A 7,017-nucleotide genomic window follows, 5' to 3' on the forward strand; every position below is an offset into this window, starting at 1 on the left:
GGGCCTGAACTCTGGGCCTGGGCGCTGTCCCTCAGCTCTTCAGCTCAAGGCTAGCGCTCTACCACTTGAGCCACAGTGCCACTTCCGGCTTTTTTCCTTTTTGTTTACGTGGTGCTGGGGAATCGAACCCAGGGCCTCGTGCATGCAAGGCAAGCGCTCTACCACTGAGCCACCTTCCCAGCCCCCTAACCACATTTCTGTCAGTAATTTTTCATCTAAGGAAAATTGTTTGACCCTGAAAACTGGTTATAAATCTCCCCTTGTCTGGGTAGTGGTGAGCGGGGTTCGAGCCCTCTCTCCTGTTGCAAGAGTTTGGAATAACGTCTCCTTTGCCTGTTGAACTCTGACTGGTGCTATGTTTCCTTGCCACAGGTTTGTCTGCCCTCCCACCATGATCCTCTAAGGTCTTCCTATAATTCCACAACAGTGGTGGGGGTGGGGGTGGGAATGGAAAAGAGACCTATCATTTTGAGACTGTCCCTACAAGAGCACTGTTATGGAAACTCTGAGGACCAGGCACTGAGTCAAGAACAATGCATGAGGAGACAAGCCAGAGATGCTGAGTGAGAAGCTGGAGAAGGCTGGACAGCTGTCATCCATGATACAAATCTGACTCTGAATGGAGAGAAACAGGAAGGGAGGTTGGGCAGAGATGGCAGGGTAGTGCTCAGATGTCAGCAAGGCCATCAGGAAGTTTTCTACACAAAGTTGTCCTCCAGAACAATCCTGAATTGCCCAAGGATGAGCTTGCAATGACCACATCTAGTCGTGGGGCGGGGCGGCTGTGGGAAGCCTGGGTTGGGTGTAGTTCCAGTCCAGCTCCAAGGGTGAGAACTGGCGGGCTGGTGTCTTAAATCCTGGTGGGAAGGCCCGAGAACCAGGAGAGCAGAGACAATGGCTGTCACCCAGATACAGTGAGAGACTGATGGTGCCCTTCCCGTCTGCTTGCTCCTTCCAGGTCCTCAGTGGATGAGATGATTCTTATTGATACAGGCGAAATGGCTCTTTATTCAGGCTAAGGATTCAAACATTAATCTCTTCTAGGAACACCACACAAGATACTGGCAGAAAGAATAGTTTACCAACAATCTGGGTGCCACGTAACCCAGTCAAGTTGACAGCTAATACCATCACTTAAGTCAAATGCCATCCCTCCTACATCCAGCTAGTCCTCTTACATTGCTGACGGCGTGAGGTGGGGGTGTGGAGTTTATTTTACTTCTTTTCCTTATTTTCACTTTACTAAGGGTTGAACTCAGTCAAGTGTTCTATCCCAGCAGGAGTTGTGGGTTTTACTGCTGGTTCAGATGCCCTGAACCTTCTCTGCACATCTGCAGGGACTCGGGCTGTTTGCATGACTCCAGTGGCTGTTCAAGTTTGAAAGGTGACTTTGGCGAGTCATTTGTTAGGGTCCATCAGAACATCACCCCTCAATCGCTTAATGGCACACCCGTGTTCCCGTGGCAGGCATCCTTTAGGGGACTCAGATACTGAAAGAACTGAGCATTCAATTGAAAATAAAAATATCGCTGGAGTCTCTTGCTCTAAACCCAAAGAAGATGAGCAGAGGAAAGGCGTAGTAGGAGGTGCAAGCTAGACACAGAACAGCCTCCGGAAGGAGCCGCTGTGCATGTCACCCCCATGGGGGACGTGTTCTCCATCGTTTAATGATGTTCAAGGCAGAATAAACTAGTAGCACAGTAAATAGACTAAAGAATGAGCTGACAATGGGCTCCCCCAAGTGGAATCATAACCAGAAACAACCTATTGAGAGGAACGAATGAGAACAAACACTCCCATAACCATGGGAAATAATGCAAATGACTAGCAAGATGTAGATGAGCCTGTCCTAGGAGTCACACTTACACTTAATAAGAAAGAGAGTAGAAAGTTTGCCCATATAATTGGGTTGGTGAATTTTACTGATCCTTCTGCAAGACACTGCATTTAAAAAAATAAAAAGGATGAGCAAGGGAGCTGTTCTAAAATACTAATTGCTAGGTTTTATAAGAATGTATCACTACGAAGAAATCTGAGGAAAGATCTGGGGGAAATGGGAGTTGGGATGGAGGCAAAATCCAGGTGTCTCATTTAGAGCACAATAGTGAATATAATGGAAAAGATTTTTAACTTCTTTGTTGTTGTTGTTGTTGTGGTTGGTTGTGGGGCTTGAACTCCGAGTTTAGGTGCTCAAGATTAGCGCTCTGCCACTTTAAGCCACAGGACCCTTTCCAGTTTTCTGGTGGTTAATTGGAGATAAGAGGCTCACGAACTTTCTTGCCTGGGCTGGCTTTGAATGACGATCCTCAGATCTCAGCCTCTGGAGTAGCTAGGATTATGGCTGAGAGCCACCAGTGCCCAGCAACTTTTGTTTTCTTTTAACCTTATATAATTTTCCACTAAGGGGCTGGGAAGGTGGCTCAGTGGTAGAGTGCTTTCCTCGCATGCATGAGGCCCTGGGTTCAATTCCTTAGCACAACATAAGCAGAAAAAGCTGGAAGTGGCGCTGTGGCTCCAGTGGTAGAGCGCTAGCCTTGAGCTGAAGAGCTGAGGGACAGCGCCCAGGCCCAGAGTTCAGGCCCCACGACTAGCAAAAAAAAGAAAAAAAAGAATTTTCTATTAAGGAAGAGACTCTCCAAAAATAGGAAAAGATAAAATGCTAGCAGATACAAACACCTATAATCCATTTTATGGGCTTATCAAGGCTAAATTTTTTTTGGGGGGAGGGTCCGGTCATGGGGCCTGAACTCTGGGCCTGGGCGCTGTCCAGCTCTTCAGCTCAAGGCTAGCGCTCTACCACTTGAGCCACAACACCACTTCCGGCTTTTTTCATTTTAATATATGGTGCTGAGGAATCGAACCCAGGGCCTCAGGCATGCAAGACACGTGCTCTACCACTGAGCCATTCAAGGCTAAAATTTTAATCTAAGATTTGAAGGCACTGTCTGAGTTGGTGTTGAGGAGGATGGATTTTTCGCAGGGCTGGATACTAGCTCACACTAGCTTAAGCAAAAAAGAGGATTAAAAAATAGGGGTATTCTGTGTTTTCTAGATTCAAAGGGTAAAGATGCTGTGCCCCCAAGAGGACAGCAAAAATGGGTATCTACCCTCAGTTTTCATTTTTTCTTCCTTGGTTCTTTGTGTTTCTTTTCTTACTATTGTGTTATTGGCCTTTTCTTTATAAATGTGCTATAACTTTTTGTTTTGTTTTTATTCTCCTCCCTATCATTATCTGATGGGGACTCAGCACTAAATTACCCTTCACTGACTGGATTGGGAAAATGAATCTGAGCCCTTTAAGTATGTTTTTTACTAGCTGGTGTAATGCTAAACATTGTCAGTAGAGGGGGCAAGAGAGACCCAGCAGGAGGGGAAGAGGTTTGCTTCCAGGGTTTTTTATTTGTCAGGCAAGCTCTTATGTCAACTTTGACAGGTTCTCACGTGCTGCCTCTTAAGGACTGGCTCCTGCTGTGTAGGCTCCTCTTTCAGGACCAGCTTCTGGTAGAGCCCCCAACTTCTTCAGGGAGCAGCTCCTGAAGGGCCTGGCAGCCAGCAGCATCCTATGGTCAGAGGCTTTTCCTGCCAATAACCCCTGCTTGCCTGCACTCCCTCAATTGCCAGGTGACCCCACTCACTGGAGAGCCTCCAATGAGATACCTCCCAGTGAACAGGAGTGAATTTTCAGAAAGTTCCATTAGTTGGATATCGTGGTGACTCACGCATCTAATGTAACTAAAGGCCAGGCAGGTCAGATCTTAGTTTTGGGGTAGGAGCAGCTCTTCCTTGGGCATTTTGTCTCATCCCTGAGGGCACTGGCTGTGTCTTGTTTCTGCCCTGTGTGTGTGTGTGTGTGTGTGTGTGTGTGTGGTGTTGGTCCTGGGGCTTGAATTCAGGGCCTTTCACTTAAGGCTTATCCTCTACCATTTGAGCCACATTTCTAATTCTAGATTTTTGCTGGTTAATTGGAGATAAGAGACAAATGGACTTTACTGCTAGCGCTAACTTGCAATTGGAATCTTCAGCTCTCAGCCTCCTGAGCAGCTAGGATTACCCATGTGAGCCACAGGTACTTGGCCAACTTCACTATTCTTCGTGTACATCATCATCATCATCATCACCCTTTTGGTCACTGCGTGGTACTAATGACTGTTGTCATTTTGTCCTTTTGTCAGCCTTCCAGATGGGGAAGGGCCAGGAGATGGGGCCTGGGGCTGTATCAGGGAAGATTAGCTTTCCTAGCATTGGTTTCTGTGCACAGTTCACATAGCTATCCCTGAGTATAAAGGGATCAGAAGGAACGGTATGATTTTTGGGTACACAGTTTTGAGTGTGGAAGAGGCCCCATTTAAAGTGACATGGTGGACAGAGAAACTCTAAGATCCAGGGGGAATGAGGAGGCATGTTAGGCCAGGATATGGGCCAGATGGGGTACAGATATGACAACCCGTTCTCGAGTCATTCCCTCAAAAGCAAAATTAAAAAAATGATGCGAGAGATAGCCAATATCTCACAAAATGGAAAACAACCAATCAAAAGTAGCCCAATGAAAGACACGAACCCGCCCTTCTTGGCCCTGTCTGCACATTGCTGTTTAGGCCACTCTGGTGGCACTCATACCTGTAATTCTAGCTACTCAGGAGGCTGAGATCTGTGGATTGCAATTCAAAGACAGCCTAGAAAGAAAAGTCTGTGAGACTCTTATCTCCAGTTAACCAGCAAAAAGCCAGAAATGGATGTATGGCTCAAGTGGTAGTCTTGAGTAAAAAAGCTAAGAGTTTGATGCCTTGAATTAAAGCCCCAGTAACTGGCACACCACACACAAAAAAAACAAAATGCACAAATGAACAATAGCAGCAACGACAAAAATCAGTGACAGTTGTGGTATTTGCATTCATCTTTTTTTTAAAATTTTTTATTGTAAAGATACTATACAGAGGGTTACAGTTACATGAGTGAGGTAATGAGTACACTTCCTCTTGAACATTGTTAGCCCCTCCATTGTTTTCCCCCTACCATCCCCTCCCTCCCTCCCTTCCCCGAAGTTCTTTTTTTTTTTTGATTGTGCTTAAGTGATTATATAATTTCTAAGTCACAAGTTCATTCTAACTTTCCTGGAGCAAATTGTCTATCACAGTCTGTAATATATAACAGTGTTCACATGTTATACACCATACATGTGATCAGCAGCATGGGGATATTTAGTAGTGGTTCAACCAGATGAGCAGGAGTTCTTTGTTTCTTAAGTTCTGTTAGTTTTGTCGTATCACCTAACATTTTGGATTTAGCATCCACTTATCAGGGAGACCATGTACCATTTGTCTCTTCGCTCTTGGCTTACCTCGCTCAACATGATTCCTTCTAGCTCCATCCATTTCCCTGCAAATGCCATTATTTTGTCATTTCTAATGGCTGCATAATATTCCATTGTGTATAGATACCACAATTTTTGGATCCATTCATCTGTCGTGGGGCATCTGGGTTGTTTCCATATCCTAGCTATTGTGAACAGTGCTGCAATAAACATGGAGGTGTACGTGTCCTTGTATATTGGTTCCTGTTGTTCAGGGTAGATGTCTAGAAGTGGTATGACTGGGTCATAAGGGAGGTCAATCTTTAGCTTTCTAAGGACCCTCCAGACTGCTTTCCAAAGTGGTTGTATAATTGTACATTCCCACCAGCAGTGTAATAGGGTTCCTCTTTCTCCACATCCCCTCCAGCATTTGTCGTTGGCTGATTTGTGGATGTGGGACATTCTGACTGGGGTAAGGTGGTATCTCAGGGTTGTCTTTATTTGCATTTCCTTTACCACCAGGGATGATGAACATTTCTTCATGTGTTTCTGCATTCATCTTTTTAATAACAGTGCCTAAATTAATTTTCTGTGGATGTATTTTTATTTATTTATATATTTTTTTGCCAGTCTTGGGTCTTGAACTAAGGGCCTGGGCACTGTCCCTGAGCTTCTCTGTGCTCAAGGCTAGAGCTCTACCATTTGAGCCACAGCACCACTTCTGGCCTTTTCTGTTTATGTGGTACTAAGGAATTGAACCCAGGTCTTCATGCATGCTAGGCAAGCACTCTACCGCTAAGCCACATTCCCAGCCTGAATTTATTTTATTATGAGTTTTTAATTCCTAGTTTACTGGGAATTTTATTTTTGTTTTAAAAATCAGCTATCAACGTGGAGTTTTATCAGATGGTGGTGATCCTGAAATGACTCGTTTCATGTTGTTCTTTTAATTTATTCCTGGAACTAGTCTGAAATTAACCTCTTAGGTATAAATGTGTGGGGGGGGTGGGGAAGGGGGGCCGGGTGCTGAAGGTTACAAGAGCTGTTTACAAGGAGTCGCTGGAGAGTTCTGCAGGCTGCCACTGGATGGCGCTCGCAGCCTGCTAAACGTGAGGACAAGGCCTGCCGCGGTGGGGGACCGAGAAATTCGAGGGCCGATCCCTCCCGGCGTTTCATTAGCTGGTTCTGCGGAAGGCCCGCCTTCTTCCTATCCTCATTGGCTAATCTGCCCAGAGTGAGTGTTCTTCCTTACCGCAGACTAAAAGCCAGTGGACTCTTCCTGCCGGAGTCTTGCTGAAGTCCTGGCTCTCCGCATTCATTTCTAAAGCTCTCCTTCAAACCACCATAGCCCAGCGACCAACCAACCATTCCACCAGTTACCATTCAGTGCCTATGCCTTGGATGGATGGTAGATAACTTTCAAGACACACCTGGAGGCCATAATTGAGTGTATCTGCCCAAGGCTGAGAATGGGGTCCTGTGGTCAGGCACACTGACCAATTCAATCCTGTAAAGTTTTAGTATTCGTGAGACTTTATTAAGTAGCGGACTGGCAAGATCTGGGGAGGGTGGAGAGGTAGGCAGAAAGCAGGTGAGACTTCCATATCTTTTTTTAAAAAAATCACTATACTACATGAGCTCATTCTGAACTGGAGAGATGTTCTGATTACTTCTGTATAACCTGCAAGACAATGCCTCTGCATAGCTTCAATGTCCCTTTCCCCAAA

The sequence above is a fragment of the Dipodomys ordii genome, unplaced genomic scaffold (assembly GCF_000151885.1).
Source record: "Dipodomys ordii isolate 6190 unplaced genomic scaffold, Dord_2.0 Scaffold31, whole genome shotgun sequence".
Lineage (NCBI taxonomy): Eukaryota > Metazoa > Chordata > Mammalia > Rodentia > Heteromyidae > Dipodomys > Dipodomys ordii.